The following is an 18,646-nucleotide window of genomic DNA, read 5'->3' as shown; positions in this document are numbered from 1 at the left end:
TAAAATCTATTTTTCGTGTTAAATCACTCTTTCTTACTTCTGATTCGACATTAGCTTTTAGTATTTTCTGTCGACTCTGTTGTTCTTTTGTACTTGAAACACTATTTGCAGTGGATATACTTTTAACATTTTTTCTTTGTTTGAAGATATTTTTTAAAAAATCCTTAGTGTGCTGACGAGAAGGCTTTTTCTTTTTTCCAACATGAGGTTCTTCAACTAATTTTTTTTGTCCAGTTTTATTCAAATGTAGATGTTGTTGCTGTTTTTTTCTCTTTCTTGACTTTATAGGCATCTTTAATTAATTTCACTGTTGTTCAGCAATACCTGAAAGAAACTAAAAAAAAAATACCTTTATGTAATTTTAATACATTACGATTTTTTATTGGAGCTTTTCAAATCCTATCATATGAGCTGTCCCTTTCCTACAACTGCAAGTCTAACAGAACAATACCAACATGTACTAAATCTCTAACATCAATTCCTGTGTGCACACAGACTCATGGTGTGATTCTAGGCACACAACAATTTTTGTTTGGCAATTTCAAAGCACATTTACTACTGTGGTAGAGTAAGTGATAATTACTATGCAGCTTGACACATTTTCCTTATATTTTAGAAAGGCAGGAAAGAGCACATGTCCTAACAGGTACTTGAGACCATCAGCATGTGTTACAGGGTGAGAGATTAGAGTAGAGCAAAGGAAATGAGCCTTGGTGACGTTGAATGTGTCAGCATTACACACTGCTATCTAAAATACCACACAGAGCTGAGTAGTAGGCATGGGAGTGCAGGAGAAGCACCTGTCTGTGTGCTAAGAGCGTGCTTCTGGAGACCGATTATTGTCTGGTGCAAGACAGATCTGCATGGACGCTTGCACAACTGCATGAAGACTGCAGAGATGTATGTAAGAGTACATGTGTGGTAAAGGTTAATTGGAATTTTCAACATGTAAAAACTACCTCACCCATTGCGGGAGTGGAAGTAAAATCTACCATGTTGATTTCAAATGTGTTAGCATTTGCCTCTAATTTGTGAGATAGTGATTTCTGCTCAATGCTATCCATCACAGTTGAAGAAAACAAGCTGGCCCTTTCCTGTGAGTGCAAATCTTACAGAAAAACAGCAACACAAAGTAAATCTCTGAGAACAATTCCTGTGTGCAGACAGCCTCAAGGTGTGATTCTAGGCACAAAACAGTATTCCTGGGTGATACCAGTACACCTTAACTTATGGTGAAGACATACTCCATAATATCTGACATGTTCAAGGCAGTTAAATATCTGCCTTAACATAAAATGTAAAACACAACTTTAAAAGTGGAAGGAAAATGTACCATGCTAATTTCAAATGTGTTAGCATTTGCCTCTCATTTGTAAGAAAGTGATTTCTGCTGAATGCTAACCATCACAGTTCTTGAAAACAAGCTGCCCCTTTCCTGCGAGTGCAAGGCTAACAGAGCAAGAGCAACATGGATTAAATCTCTGAGAAGAATTCCTGTGTGCACACAGACTCATGGTGTGATTCTATACACAAAACAGTATTCCTGGGTGATACCAGTACACCTTAACTTATGGTGAAGACATACTCCATAATATCTTTCATGTTCAAGGCAGTTAAATATCTTCATTTTCATAAAATGTAAAACACAATTTTAAAAGTGGAAGGAAAATGTACCATGCTAATTTCAAATGTGTTAGCATTTGCCTCTCATTTATGAGAAAGTGATTTCTGCTGAATGCTAACCATCACAGTTCAAGAAAACGAGCTGCCCCTTTCCTGCGAGTGCAAGGCTAACAGAGCAAGAGCAACATGAATTAAATCTCTGATAAGAATTCCTGTGTGCGCACAGACTCATGGTGTGATTCTAGGCACAAAACAGTATTCCTGGGTGATACCAGTACACCTTGACTTATGGTGAAGACATACTCCATAATATCTTACAAGTTCAAGGCACTCAAATATCTTCCTTTACATAAAATGTAAAACACAATTTTAAAAGTGGAAGGAAAATGAACCATGTTAATTTCAAATGTGTTAGCATTTGCCTCTCATTTGTGAGAAAGTGATTTCTGCTGAATGCTAACCATCACAGTTCTTGAAAACAAGCTGCCCCTTTCCTGCGAGTGCAAGGCTAACAGAGCAAGAGCAACACAAATTAAATCTCTGAGAAGAATTCCTGTGTGCACACAGACTCATGGTGTGATTCTAGACACAAAACAGTATTTCTGGGTGATACCAATACACCTTAACTTATGGTGAAGATATACTCCATAATATCTGACATGTTCAAGGCAGTTAAATATCTTCCTTTTCATAAAATGTAAAACACAATTTTCAAAGTGGAAGGAAAATGTACCATGCTAATCTCAAATGTGTTAGCATTTGCCTCTCATTTGTGAGAAAGTGATTTCTGCTGAATGCTAACTATCACAGTTCTTGAAAACAAGCTGCCCCTTTCCTGCGAGTGCAAGGCTAACAAAGCAAGAGCAACACGAATTAAATCTCTGATAAGAATTCATGTGTGCACACAGACTCATGGTGTGATTCTAGGCACAAAACAGTATTCTTGGGTGATACCAGTACACCCTAACTTATGGTGAAGACATACTCCATAATATCTTTCAAGTTCAAGGCACTTAAATATCTTCCTTTACATACAATGTAAATCACAACATTAAAAGTGGAAGGAAAATGTACCATGCTAATTTCAAATGTGTTAGCATTTCCCTCTCATTTGTGAGAAAGTGATTTCTGCTGAATGCTAACCATCACAGTTCTTGAAAACAAGCTGCCCCTTTCCTGCGAGTGCAAGGCTAACAGAGCAAGAGCAACGCAAATTAAATCTCTGACAACAATTCCTGTGTGCACACAGACTCATGGAGTGATTCTAGGCACACAACAGTATTCCTGGGTGATACCAGTACACCTTAACTTATGGTGAAGACATACTCCATAATATCTTTCAAGTTCAAGGCACTTAAATATCTTCCTTTACATAAAATGTAAAACACAACTTTAAAAGTGGAAGGAAAATGTACCATGCTAATTTCAAATGTGTTAGCATTTGCCTCTCATTTGTGAGATAGTGATTTCTGCTGAATGCTAACCATCACAGTTCTTGAAAACATGCTGCCCCTTTCCTGCGAGTGCAAGGCTAACAGAGCAAGAGAAACACAAATTAAATCTCTGGCAACAATTCCTGTATGCACACAGACTCATGGTGTGATTCTAGGCACAAACCAGTATTTTGGGGTGATACCAATACACCTTAACTTATGGTGAAGACATACTCCATAATATCTGACATGTTCAAGGCAGTTAAATATCTTCCTTAACATAAAACGTAAAACACAACTTTAAAAGAAGAATCACATTTCTATTATTGTTATCCAAATACACCACATACATCCCCTCTCAAATTCATAACTCACCTTTTAAAAGTAGTTAGTTGAGAAAGAAATGTGCCACTCACACAGCAGATTATCAGAGCCAGAATCTCTGAACTGTACACCTCTCAGCAGAACCAGTAAATGGCAATGTCTCCCTCTCTTTTTTCACACATATACATGTTAACTTCAAATCACAGTGTTTCCCACATTTTTTCAAATGGAATCACACATTTCTATTGGTTGCAAATTTCAACCCTTTCCAAATGATCCCTTCCCCCAACATGACTTCTGCCTGCTACCATAGCAACAGGTCGTGGAACACTGGTGTGAGCAGAGAGGTCAGAAGTTCAGCACACAATGTTTCAAATCCAAATAGCAAGAGTGCTTGACTTTTCAAACCTAACAGCAAATCCAAACTAATGTTCTGTGGGAACACATTTTTAAGAACCAATACAAAACATGCTTTTAATAATTTAAACATACAGCCTAGTTTTTACTGTTGAATGGTCTGAAACAGCCAATGATTTCTTTTTATTTAAAAAAAAGTATGTAAGCATCCATTTTACAACTATCTTTCTTTTCATATTGCCATTCTACTGAAAGACACCTGAATGCATCCAGATCTCCTAGGAAGATGTTCACAGTGTGGATTATAGGTCACAGCTATGTCTTCTGGAGTGAAAAGTTTGCAGAAAAAAGAGGTATTGTGAAAGATCTTGCTTTGCCAAATGTAGACTTTAAATGGATTGGTCAGAGAGGGTTAAAGTGGCACCAATTAATGCCTTTGGTGAAAACCTTTCTACATCTCCCACAGCCTAACCTTATTATTGTGCACTGTGGTGGAAATGACCTAGGCACTTTAACTGGCGTAGGTCTGGAAATGCTTATTAAGGACACCTTTGTGCAATTGATGTCACTTTTTCCACAAACTGCTTTTGCATATTCAAATATATGCCAAAGGCAAAAGTGGAACTGGTCCAACCAACATTGTCCGCAGATTGACAAAGCAAGAAAGCACGTCAATAAGTCTGTTTCTGCTTTCCTCAGAGACTATGGTATGGGTTCTATATACCACAACAACTTGCGTTACAACATGCAAGGCATTTATAGAGGGGACGGTGTACATTTCAATGATGAAGGGAACAGAGTCTTCCTCTTGAACTTTAGACTCTGCATCAGTACTTACTTGTAGGTACAAAAAAACACTCAATAAACACAACGGCTCTTTTTAGAGCCAACCAACATCCAAACACTTAATCTTCTTTTTTAAATCTTCTTTTAAATTTTTTTTTGCCATGCACGCACGGTGCGCGCACCTCGTGAATTTTTTAAAAAAACTTAAAATCTTTTTTTTGGCCCTTCGGGTTCCCACTGTGACCCCCTGACAATCGCTAGGGGGTCAGGAACTCCATACCCTGCCCCATGTTCACGTTCTCCACCTTTCCTTTTCAGTGTGACAGACAACATGGCGGCTGACACTTCCTGATTTCGACCGATTCAAATGTTTACAGACATGTAACAACCAATCAGAATTTCGCTCGCTGGAAAAATGCATGGAGAAAACGCGTTTTGGGACCCCCCTTTTTTCTCGGCCCCCGCTTGACAAATCACCCCCAGACTTTCAGGGTAGGAGCTGAGCGGAGCGCCCCATATGTTTTGAAAATTTTGCGAGGATTCGTCAACCGGTGCCAAAGTTATTCAAAATAGAATTTTGAGATTTCCTATGGAAACACGATCCTAACTATAACTATCTACTGGCGACCGCCAGTAGATAATATATATAAATCGATATTCTGCACAACTATATTTTTTACATCAATATTTTTTTCTCAATATGTTTGTACTTACCTTTTTAAGTATAGGAAGTCGATATTTTTGCATTCTGTATTTTTTCATCTATATTTTTTACATCACTATTCTGTCAGTGAACCTATGTCTATGAACTTAGACAAACTCATTTCCAAACTTCTCATGGTGAAGGTTTTCAGAATCAGCTCTACACAACTGCGCTGGTTTCCCGGATCAAGGAGGTTGAGTAACTGGGGGTAGAATGACTCCTATAAGTATATGAATAGGAGCAGGGGGATACTGGAGACTGGGTCAGAGCCGGAGTATGGTGGGCTTTTAAAAGAGTTTTTGCTTATAAGGGGGAAAAACTCTTGCATAGTTTTGACACCCACCAACCTTCCAGGAAACTCTGTTCCAGATCCCTCTTCCTAGCAGCCATTCAACAAACCCGCTGATTAAACGGCGTAGGCTGCTCCTTCTCCCACATGGAGGCAAAGGCCTGGAACTCCCTCCCTCTGCACCTCACCATCGCTCCAATAGTTCAGGAAGGACCTCAAGACCTGCATGTTCAACCAATAGGCACAGGCATGATCCAACAGCATGAACCCCTCAGAGCCTCAACCCCCTAACGGTTGAAGCATCCAAGCTTTTCATTGATGGGCCTTCATGAGCAGCGATCCTTTAAAAAAAAAAGAAGCTAATTGTGGGTTGCTCATCTTTGCAACTTTGCACATCCCTTCTCAATATGGCATGAGCGGAATGAGAGGGTTGACCGATAGATAGAGGTTGTGTGAGGCACAATATTCTATTTCATCCTCATCCCCTCGGATGTAAATAATAACATGGCAGTAATAGTCAATAGTGAAGGTGGGCGTAACCCTCTAAGCGTCTGCCCAGTAACTGAGCTGGCCAATGCACAGAATATGGCGATGTTATTTTTTATTTTTTTTGCAAATGGTCTGGAGTGATGGTGAGAGGGAAAACAGCGTTGTTACCATTACATCGCAAGTCATTTCAACGACTTGCTGTAGGGGGCGAGCTGGTGTTGGATTTACAATCAACACCTTCCCTGCTGTTCCGCAAACTGGAGTAGGAATAGTAAATAATACTATTCCTAAGTCCAGTGCGCCCCCTACAGCAAGTTGTTGTAATGACTTGCGATGTACTGGTTCGCGTTGTTACAACGCGGTCGTTGTTATGACAGCGTTGTAATGGCATGCGATGTTTTCTCATGCGATGTGAAGATACATATTCTGGTGAGAGGGATGGAAGAGGTTCAGCAAAATAATGATCCTGGAAACTTATCACACAGAAAGCCATCTTTAAATCTGCCTCCTGGGCAAGGCAACGTGCTATCTAGCGCGCACCGCCATTATGGCAGTCGCGCCAGACCCTGGCAGTGAACCGAAAGCACTTTAAGTGCTTCTGGTTCACACGAACGCCGGACATTTGGGGGAGACTGCTTTAGACCAGCCTCCTGCTTGGTGGTCCCACTGCCCCTTCTTAAAAGGGGGCAGTGGGTGCAGGAACAGACTCTTGTTCCTCGCGCCCCCACCAGGAACACACCCGGGTCATCGGTGGCCTGTAACTTGTTTTCTTTTGTCCCCCTTTTGCAGGTTTTACAGTGTCACCGGGGAAAAGTGCTGGACGAGTGCGGCCATCAGCTGTTTTCGGGCGCCTTTGGAAATTGGTGCGCAGAGAGAGCAAGACATCGGGAGTAAGGCCCGCCTCAGGGCCGAGTGGTGGCGGATCAGCCGTTTCAGTGCCGGGCGATCAGGTGTTTGGAAGTCGGCATGCAAAGGGAGCTACATCATGTGGATGGGCAGTGCAGTACGATGGGTCAGGGCCTCAGATGGAGGCCCCAACATTTCATCGCCAACTCTAAACGATGGAAAGGTAGTTGGCACCATCAAGGTCAGCCTTATTGAAGATGGGAGAGGCGGGAGATGGCAATACTGGCCCCATAACAGCAGATGGTGGAAGGTAAAAAGGTGGTAACCCCTAGCCCAGATTATGCTAGATAATGTGTGTTGCCAGTTGTTCATTTCTGTTAGCACCACGGCGATGTTTTACAGTCTCGTCATTCAGAAAGCAAAGTGAGAAATCATCTTTGCAATGTAATATGCATGGTCGTGTATTGGTATGTATGTGCATATGTAAAATTGGTGACTGTGTGAGTCTCGTTCTATAGGTGTAATTGGTACAGTTATTTTGAGAATGTGATGTAATGGATCTGTGGGATGCCTATTTGTGGGGGAATAATGACAGATTATTGCGTGATGTTGCGGTGTCAGCAAAAATATTATCTTGAAAAATGGTGCTGCTCAAGCTATAGGCAGGTAATATCGTTTGGGATGAAATTGGAATGAGTCATTCCATCATTCATTCGTTCGCATGACATCACTCCTCTCAGAGCGGTACACGACACAGCCGGAAGTGTCATTCGCCTGAGGACCCGTAATTCATTCATTTGCACGCAAGAAGCTATGACTAAAACATATTTAAACGCCAACGCTTTGAGTAAATGTTGGTCCCGACATGCACTCCCACAAAGGTCAGATTTACCCAAGCAGTCAATGTAGAATATGCTCCGGTTTTGAGATGACTGAGTGTTTGCCTCAAAATATTACCGCAGGGCGCACGCAGTTGAGGTTCACTTCACACGCTTGTTATGACAGATTCCGCCTTGGCTGATAGAAGAGTCATAGGCGGCTGTTATCTAAAAAGACAGGAGCCTTTTCCTGGCAGAACAGCAACAGGAAGTGTTTTGTAAAGTGGGTAAGGATAGTCCCGTGTTAATAGAAAAGAGCAGGCTGGTCAGCGGCCGCATATCTGGTAGCTTAAAAGGGACCCCACAGATTCAACCGTGTGTGGGAATCCAATGGCGGAGCCAGTATGTCCAGGGCCTTAATGCAAGGAAGAAAGTGGACCCTTTGACTCCTGTGTAAATTGTAAAATGTGGTAATAATCAAGATTTTGGTGAGTCACTCAAGCCCGAGTGCACCTTTTTGTTTTTCCATAAATAGATTTATTGTAGTGAGTATAACATCCAGGATCGGATTTCAAACCAGCCAGAATTGGTCTTCAGGGGAGCATTCGACTAACAGTCCCTGGCATGCTACGTATTATTGTAGGGGGTTTCCTTGGAAGGGTAGGTGTGTTCTCTTAAGAAGGTTTTTACTCAATGTAGGCGCATTTTGTTTGGGCTGAAGTCCGGACTCCAAGGACTTGTGTAAGTCTTGAAATGATACACTCCCGACTGTTTTAGCATGCAATTGCCTTGCGGTTTCCCTCCTGGGCCCCCACACTGGTCCGGATAATAGCTGTGTAATTTTATGCTCACCAGTTCAGCTGGTAAACCCCTTTTGGGATGTATGTGCGCCATTTTCTTGGTAGAACTGGAACTGTAATGGTTCAGTTTTACACGAGACCGTATATTTAATAGCGAAATATAGATGATAAGGAGTTTAAGAGCTGTTCACTAGATTACCCAAGCAGTCAATCTAGAATATGCTCCGGTTTTGAGATGACTGAGTGTTTGCCTCAAAATATTACCGCAGGGCGCACGCAGTTGAGGTTCACACGCTTGTTATGACAGATTCCGCCTTGGCTGATAGAAGAGTCATAGGCGGCTGTTATCTAAAAAGACAGGAGCCTTTTCCTGGCAGAACAGCAACAGGAATGCCGCTGCCCGCGTCCCAAGCAATGGGACATCAGCAGGGCAGCATTCTAGTGGCCGCCCGTCGGAGCCTTCCCCCCCTTGCTGCCTCGCGCGCGAGGCCTACGCCCACTTGGGTAAAACCCCCTATCGCGTGGAGCTGGAGGCGGGCCGGGGGGGCGGGGGGCGCGGCTTACCCCCCTACTTAGTTGGCTCTCTCGCCCAGTTCCTCCTCCGTCTCCTGCGCGCCGCACCAGCCTGGACACGCGTGCTTCCTGCGCTCCTGGCCACGCGAATTGGTGGTCGTCTTCGTCTCCTTCGTGGCAGCGTCGCGTTGATTGTTGTTGTTGTCGGCGTCGGGGTGCGGAACGGGATCCCGAGGTGAGGTGTCTGGGGCCGGGGGAGTGTGTTGTCGCTGCCGGTGGTTGGCGCGGGGAGGCGTGGGTACTTTGCCGGCCTTTCCCCGCGCTAGGTGCTGGTGGTCGCGTGCGCTCCCGGAGCAGCGGTGTCTGGCGCCTCCCTGGGGGTTTCCGAGGCGCGGCGATTAGCGCAGAGTTCGGCAGGGTTCGCGTTGTCAGATAGGAAGGTCAGATCCGTGGATACACCGCGGAGGGGATAGGGCACCTCGGCTGGCCTGCTGACTTTGGGTCGCGTCCACTTTCTGTGATCCTGGGGCTAATCATATCATCTCTACAAGCCTGAAGTGCGATGCAAATACGGTGCTCATATAAAGGGCTCCGTTACCGTTGGGCTAGTACGCACCTTATAAATATGCAACAATTGCCGGCCTTTAAGCGCCGATAATCCTTGCGGTGTCCGCCACGGTTGTGCGGTGGGAGTCGTTGTGCGCGCGCGGTGGACGGCATCGGGCTTGGCTTTTATCTGTCGGACGCCACATCTAGTGATTCTCGGTGAGCGAGAGTGTTTGTTGAGCGGGGTGATCTGCTTCCCGCGCGGCGTCTGGACACGATGTCCAGGCATGCCGGGGGTCGTCGTCGCGCTGTCTTTGTTCAGCGGGGTTATTAGGTGAGTCGGGGTTGAGTGTGTCGTCCCCTTTCGCTCGCCCGGAGTATTCCCAGTGGTTGTGGTTTTAGGCGGTACCGTTTATTAGCTATTGGTGGCGTGCCGTGAGGGTCCCGGTGGTGACCCCGAGTTTATGGTGTGTCCAGGAACGTTCCATGCCGCAGGACACGCCATCTTTGTGCGTGACGAGTCCAGGAGACTGGAGTGCATACGGTCAGCTAGTGGTCCATGCAGTTTTGTTTTCCACAGTTAAAGATTTCTGACGTTTTAGGAGAGGACGCTTTGCAGTCTGGGACTAGTAGTTTCAGGTTTTACCGTTACAAATAAGGGCATATACATCTCGTAAGGCAATCTCCTGTTCTTTATTTTATTTCACATTAAAGCATGGTGAAGGTGTCAGTTACAAGTACTAAGTAACAATCGCATGTGGCAGGGCTCCACTCAGTAGTGTTGACACTGACGTCAGTATCGTGGGTAACTGCATAATGAGAGCAGGCTGAGCGGTTTTAAACATCGTAGTTCGCCCAGTTACATCAGATGACCCCCCCCCTGAGGGTTTGCCGGTTTCAAACATCCTCGCCCCCCTATTTTCACCCCCTTTTGGGGACTCAGTTGCTCTGACTTCTTGGTGTTGCGTACAGTGACGCACGCGATAGGGTGGACTGCACTGGCTTACGGTGAGCAGTGTGGCTGGCCGGGTGTCAAGCACTACATTCCACTTAGTCTACATCGAATACTCATGCTTTATGTCAATTGCTCAGTTATGTGAAAAGTGTTAATGAGTGTTGCGTATTGACACTAAGATGAAACGGCACCGTGGCCTCGCAAGTGCAGTGGCTCTGCCAACTTTCCCGGTATGGGAGCCTGAGACTGTCCGGGGTGCTCGGGTCTCTGTGTTCTGTGAGTGAGGTCGGTGAGTTTGCGGCATGGAGTGTGCCGCGTTCGACCACCAGAGTTGGGGCCATGCCTGTGGCTACAGTCGTTCAGGGTGGGGGCATCAGTGGTGCACCCCCACCCCCTTTGCACGGGGAGGGGGGAGGCAGGGCCGCCCAGCTGGGTCAGCAGCGGGGGCCTCGGCCCACTGGGGTAGTGGTCGGGCACTCCAAGGATTAAGGGAAATAATCTTGGCTACAGGTAGATGAGTACGGCGTTAATATGCCACCATGTTCCGATGTCTTGGCCTCTGTCGCGGTTCCCTGCCGTCTCCTCCTGCCGGGTTGGAAGTTGGTCATGCTTTGAAGCACCGGATGCAGCGTTTCTTTCCGCGGCACTTCAGGCCGCACATAAAGGTCAAGATAACTCGTGTGATTCGTTATCTCCCTGTAGAGAGATCAGGATTGTGTATAGTGGAGTTTTGTGACTTCAGTGTAGTTAGTGCAGAGGGAATTGCCCGCTGCAAAGAACGTGTGCCAAGTAGATTTGAGAGTGCGTATGAGGTAAATAGGTCAGCAGGTTACTATGTTCAAAAGAGGCGTCCTTTTGTTACTGGCAAATTATATCTTAAAGCCCTAATAGTCAACAGTGAGCTACGACCGCTCATCCTGAGCCGCACACACACTGCAAAACATACATTATTAGAACATTGATCAATGTTGCAAGGAGGGTTATTTTGGCTAGAAATCGCCTGAGCTTGGGCTTCTCCACACCAGGCAACCTTAAACTACACTGGGGGATCTATGATGAGTCTGTACTCATTACGGTTTATGGTAAGCGTTTTTGAGAAACATATGGCTAGCTAGGGCTGCAGGCAGACAGCATTTCTCGTCCTAGAGCATTTCCAATGCACACCTCCTGTGCAATTCTTCCTTGTGGGGCGGCCAGGAATATTCAGACAATGTGGTGGGGATCTCGCATAATTATACAGTGAATGGCGGCCGATTTCTAACGTCTACTGTTGCAATTTAGGCATGACAAGCATTGGGAAGCACAATGGGCCTAGTTTTAATAGTTTTAGCTTTGGCCAATGGTGGATTCGTTAGCCTACATTCAGAATTGATGACATGACAGGACACTAGAAGTGGATGTCGGTATGTCCAAGTTGGGGAAGGTTTTCTTGTGATACAGGCAAGCTTGCATTGGGGTGCACCAGTGCCAACAGCCTTCGGTATCGGCCCGGCAGCATCGTGCATAGGCACGCGGTTAATAGGAATACAAACCCACATTGCTTATGCCCCTATGCAGTGTCTTATGCAGACTCCGGCGCCGCCGGCAATACAGCAGCTGTCCGTATGTACACATGTAGGGCTTCATCTTTGTGTTGTCAGTTGAATTACATTTTGAGGGGCAGTCGTACCTACGCTGCACGATCACATGAGTCGTGAGGCCGCTTCACTCAGCCATGTCTCTGGAACCATGCAATGCCGTGGCTCATTTTGTATATCCTTGGGCCGGCCACACATTCCTTCATCTCCAGCATGCTTTGCTGATTAATTGATTAAATGAATGAAGTCGCATGTTTTAGCTCAAACTGAGCGACAGTTACTAATCGCAATGACATGGGTTCACACGCACTGGAAGGCCCCTTTACATTTATTCCCTGGTATCTTTGTCCCAAAATCCAGCATTTATTAGGGTTATCCGGTACAAGGGGGGAATCTCATTGGCATTAGTTCAATGCCTGAAGGGACGAAGTTATGGGTCCCAAGTGGTGCAACAGGATAAGGGAGTATATATAGATATGTTATCTTGGTAGCAGGAGTACAAGTATGTCAGGTTCAGCCCAAAACCCAGTCTCAACCATAATGCAATGGTCAGCTTGTGGAAAGGTGTAACACAGAAATCGATCTTCCAATGTTATTATTGTGAGTTCAACGCTTGAGTCAAGAGATGCTGCTGTCTGTCATCTTTGCCTTGCTATTCGAAAACAGCTGGGGTAAGGTTTCTTTCAAATCAGTCATAGTGGCAGCTTAGTCTATACAGAAAAGTCTGCAGCCGAGCTGTTTTGAGACAAGTTGTAGGCCTGGGTTTGTGTGTCATACATAACATCTTGAAGGTATTTATTATTGTGAGTTCCACGCTTAAGTCAAGAGAGGCGGCTGCCTTCCATCTTTAGCCTTGCTATTCGGAAGCAGCTGGGGTAATGTTTTCTGCAACTCAGTCATAATGGCAGCTTAGTCCATACAGGAAAGGCAGCTGCCTGAGCTGTTTTGAGACATGCGGAAGGCCTGGGTTTGTGTGTCATACTTAACATCTTGGAGGTTATTCTCGCTGTTCCACAGGGAGGCCAGGGAAAGCACGGAGTGACAGGGTTTACCGAGACTTAGCCTGGCTTGCCTTTTCTGCGACCATGTGAGGTCTGTTATGTATTGTATGAAGGGACAGAGGCTGTCACTGTTATTTGATAGGCAACAGGGCCAGATGACATTTAAGTGCATTGTGTGCTGGAAACTAAGGAACGGGTCCATTTTAGTAACCACATTGAGCACGGGGGGCGTTTCTAGCGCTAAAAGAAAGTTGAGACAACCCAGTTAAGTTTCAGTGCACGCCCACATTTGGTGGGGCAATTCCATGTGTGAAGCATTAAACCAGTCAGCCCTGGGAATTAGACAGGCGTACGATTAGCTGAGATTTGGTCCACACTGAGGGAGAGCATATCGACCATAATTCACAGTGGAACCAGGGAAAGCGTTCCAAAGCAATGCTGTAGATTTCCTGTAGAATGCCGTATGGCTAAGCTTCAGGGATAAGGCCCTGACCTTTCACCCCTCAAGGGACCATCACCAATTGCGAACAAGCGAGGAGCACTCTAATCCCCCAGTGAGTGTAACTGCGATGCAAGAAGTTTGGTAAACACAGAGTCAGAGCACAAATAATGACAAGGGGTTATAGACCATTTGGCACTCCCGATATCCTGCCAGGGGATATGGTTCACCGCCGGTTCCAACAGACTTGTCTGCCCCACGGGCTATCCTTCCAGGGCCTAAAACCGGTGACGGGAAGGGGCATCTTTTTTCGACCTGTGTTGAACTGGGAAAGGAAGCTAGGCTGGCTTGATAACCCTTACTTCTACCTGCGTTGGCACATCTTGTCAGGAGTGTTTGTCAAAGGTATTGCACTTCAGCCAGGCTAGGTTGACACCCATCCACCCCAAGCTAAGTGTCCAAGGTGTTATTGGGCCGCATATACACAATCCAGTATCAGGCCCCTGGGGGTCGTCAACGTCGTGAGTTACTAAATTCTACTGAACTGGAGGTGTGACCGGGTTCTACACTAGCAGAAGTTAGGGAGTGCAAGCCTCCACCTAGGGGGGTGGCAGACGGAATTTGATGAACTATTTCACACGTTTCACAGCACTACACGGGGGAGAGTGTCCATTACCTGTGCATACTTCAACCAGACACCCCAGAATGGCATGCCCTCATCTACATGGTCATAATTGAGAGAGCAGAGAGCGACCATACCCTTGGACTTTGCACTTAAACTTTCTAATAATGGAAAGGGCTTAACACCTTCTGAAATGAGCATGTCCAGAGATGTGTTGCCTTCCAACGACCTTTGACAGGTTTAAATGGGCAAAGCTAGCGGAAAAGCCAGATGTATTGTCATCAATGCAGGAACTGTGCATTCTGCAACCAGACACCCGTGAATGGCATGCCCTCATCTACATAGTAATAATTGAGAGAGCAGAGAGCGACCATACCTCTTGAATTTTGCACTTAAACTTTCTAGTAAGGGAAAGGGCTTAACACCTTCAGAAATGAGCATGACCAGAGATGTGCTGCTCTCCACTGACATTTGACAGGTTAATGGGCAAGGCTAGCGGAAAAGCCAGATGTATTGTCATCATTTAGGCAGACGTGACCCAGGTATTGGCAAGATAGAGACACTGTCAACTATGAAGATATGAACAAAATCATAACTGGGGCTCACAACAAATGATTTGATAAAATAAGAAGTTTCCTTTTCAAGCCACTATGGCGGTGCCACGAATTACCTATAGCACAGCAACACCGGTATAACAAGGACTGTAGGCAAACTTATTAACTCTTTCCAGCAGCAATAAAGCCCGAAAGCTAGCTTCTATTCAACAAGCAAGGAAATTGGATACGCTGTCCCAGTGGAGAGCAAGAAAAGATTGGGATGGACAGCAGGACTAGTATAAGACTCTATCGTCCAATTTAATTTAACTTAATTTGCAAGTAGAAAGGCTAAAACGAGGAGATGTTGCTAAGATAGGGGTCAGTTTGCAGTAAACAATAGGATAATACCATGTGAAAGGAAGCAAATTTATATACCCGTGATGTCAGCTTGTGTTTATATACGTAGGTAAAGTGGCTGACTCACACGCCACCTTCACCCTGCTTGTTGTGCTGTAGCTGTTGGGAACACAATTCCAAGCCAGGAAGGCACTTAATTTGGCCAATTGAAAAATCTTAATAGGATTGCAGGTCCATAAGCGCCTAATTCACCTATGCCTTGTTACCAATGCCATATTTTCCAGCCTGAGAAACAGATTTAGGTGTTGCTCTTCTCGCTCAGCCTTTCTTGGAGCCAGGGAGTTGGGAAACATTCACAAATTTGGGTCTCCGAGCTGAGAGATGTATTCTTCGGCAGCTCAGTCAGTCATATTGGCTTTATCCGGAGTCATGATAAAAGGCGTCCGAGTAGCAGTTGCGTAAAATGTTTTGCCCGGCCGAGAAATCATGCAATCCTCGCGGTAGCAGCAGCAACTCAGGAACCATGACGCTATCAATACATCACCTTTGTAGATAGAGTGGAAATTAAAACCTTCGTGCTAGGATATGAAGGGAATCGATGGATTGAAGAATTCAGCTATGGTTCAGTTCTGGCTCCATATGCAGGTGCTAGATCTTCCCATAATTACGCTAGGATGATCTGCTGTGGCATCGCTTAGAAGGTTAGGAACACCAGTCACGCCTAAGCTGAACGGCAGTGGGGCCAAAAGACATCCTTTGTTAGTCTGCCCTGGGCTTCTGAGTAATGTTGCAAATTAATGCCGCCATTTACGGGTTACAAAACAGGACCCCTAATTTAGCCCATTATAAGCTGGCTCGCGGGGGCAGGGCACACATAACAGCAAAGGGAGGAAGGGGGGGCTCTGGCAGCGACGGTAGCCTCCCCAGAGCTGTGGCGGAGTTACAGGGCGATCTGGATGCAGACTGGTACAGTAAGGGTACCTCTGCGACAGGCGGTACAGTAAGGGTACCCCTGTCCGGCACAGTAAGGGTGCCCGAGCCAAGGTCCAGGAGCCGAAGGGGGTTCTGGGAAGACCGCGACGGCGCCCCGTTAGTCCTTCGGGCGGTTGGGGGGCCTGGCCAACCGGGGGTGGCCACAACACGCTCCGCCCCTGTCGGAAGGGGCGGGAGTAGGAGGCAGATCACGTGACCCAGTGGATGATCTGCAAATATTTATGTGCCACACTGCCGGGCATCGACCCACCGTGTGTGCTGGCTCACCAGGCGGGCGGGCAGCAAGGGGCTGCCTGCCCTGGATCGCCCATAAGATAACCCAATTTTATTATCATACTGTGTTGTATGAAATAAACCTGCAGCAGTTCTTCACCCACAAATAAAGTGTCAGTGTAATCTTTGGGTGATGTCTGTGCATGCGTGTTGACTGAAGCGGATGACGGTGTGGTCACTATGCCGCTGCCCGCGTCCCAAGCAATGGGACATCAGCAGGGCAGCATTCTAGTGGCCGCCCGTCGGAGCCTTCCCCCCCTTGCTGCCTCGCGCGCGAGGCCTACGCCCACTTGGGTAAAACCCCCTATCGCGTGGAGCTGGAGGCGGGCCGGGGGGGCGGGGGGCGCGGCTTACCCCCCTACTTAGTTGGCTCTCTCGCCCAGTTCCTCCTCCGTCTCCTGCGCGCCGCACCAGCCTGGACACGCGTTCACCCACCCTTTCCTCTTACCCCGCGTGTCAGGCTCAGCGCGTTATTGGAAGGTTTAATTTTTTCTTTTTGCGTTGCAGGCGGAGTTACAGGGCGATCTGGATGCATACTGGTACAGTAAGGGTACCTCTGCGACAGGCGGTACAGTAAGGGTACCCCTGTCCGGCACAGTAAGGGTGCCCGAGCCAAGGTCCAGGAGCCGAAGGGGGTTCTGGGAAGACCGCGACGGCGCCCCGTTAGTCCTTCGGGCGGTTGGGGGGCCTGACCAACCGGGGGTGGCCACAACACGCTCCGCGCCTGTCGGAAGGGGCGGGAGTAGGAGGCAGATCACGTGACCCAGTGGATGATCTGCAAATATTTATGTGCCACACTGCCGGGCATCGACCCACCGTGTGTGCTGGCTCACCAGGCGGGCGGGCAGCAAGGGGCTGCCTGCCCTGGATCGCCCGTAAGATAACCCAATTTTATTATCATACTGTGTTGTATGAAATAAACCTGCAGCAGTTCTTCACCCACAAATAAAGTGTCAGTGTAATCTTTGGGTGATGTCTGTGCATGCGTGTTGACTGAAGCGGATGACGGTGTGGTCACTAGTGTTTTGTAAAGTGGGTAAGGATAGTCCCGTGTTAATAGAAAAGAGCAGGCTGGTCAGCGGCCGCATATCTGGTAGCTTAAAAGGGACCCCACAGATTCAACCGTGTGTGGGAATCCAATGGCGGAGCCAGTATGTCCAGGGCCTTAATGCAAGGAAGAAAGTGGACCCTTTGACTCCTGTGTAAATTGTAAAATGTGGTAATAATCAAGATTTTGGTGAGTCACTCAAGCCCGCGTGCACCTTTTTGTTTTTCCATAAATAGATTTATTGTAGTGAGTATAACATCCAGGATCGGATTTCAAACCAGCCAGAATTGGTCTTCAGGGGAGCATTCGACTAACAGTCCCTGGCATGCTACGTATTATTGGAGGGGGTTTCCTTGGAAGGGTAGGTGTGTTCTCTTAAGAAGGTTTTTACTCAATGTAGGCGCATTTTGTTTGGGCTGAAGTCCGAACTCCAAGGACTTGTGTAAGTCTTGAAATGATACACTCCCGACTGTTTTAGCATGCAATTGCCTTGCGGTTTCCCTCCTGGGCCCCCACACTGGTCCGGATAATAGCTGTGTAATTTTATGCTCACCAGTTCAGCTGGTAAACCCCTTTTGGGATGTATGTGCGCCATTTTCTTGGTAGAACTGGAACTGTAATGGTTCAGTTTTACACGAGACCGTATATTTAATAGCGAAATATAGATGATAAGGAGTTTAAGAGCTGTTCACTAGATGGCAGGGGAAGCACCTTTTATTAACAAACCATTGCCCGGATTTGTGGTTCGGTAATCCCACGGGCACGGAAGCACTGGGGTTTTGGTTCAAGTCTTAGTAAAAGTAAACCGAGGCGAACGTACACAGGAAATAGGAACACATTGCTTATTGGAGCTAGAATGACAAAACGTACACATCTTTCTGTGCGTACGTATGTTTCTATGTGTGCGCACTTGCGTGCACTATTATTTGAAGCATGGGCATTTCAGGCAGCCTTGAAAATGTATTTATTTTTTTGACTAATCAGTTTACTTACCAGGCTGGTTAGAAGGTTCTAATGCTGTCAGGGGACGCCGGGCCAAAAAATAGTATGGGAAACAAACCTATTTTGCAGGTGTTGTCAGTGTTAGAATGACTTAGGTGCAATACAATGCACCCAGTGTGTGCAGAAAGGGGAGGCCGTATGAGGAAGATACTTTTTATGAGCCAAGTGCCAGTTTCTCCTGCTGGGCCACGCTCACAGGTGAAGGACACTGTCAGGGGATGGGCAGTTGAACACCCCCCCCTTCCCCGGCCAAGTATTTCAAGGCTGTATGGTGCCAAGCACTTACTGAAAAGGTGAGCAGACCCAGTGGTGGGGC

Source organism: Triturus cristatus, chromosome 5_1 (genome assembly GCF_964204655.1).
Source record: "Triturus cristatus chromosome 5_1, aTriCri1.1, whole genome shotgun sequence".
NCBI classification, from domain to species: Eukaryota; Metazoa; Chordata; class Amphibia; order Caudata; family Salamandridae; genus Triturus; species Triturus cristatus.
Note: the sequence above shows the minus strand (reverse complement) of the source record.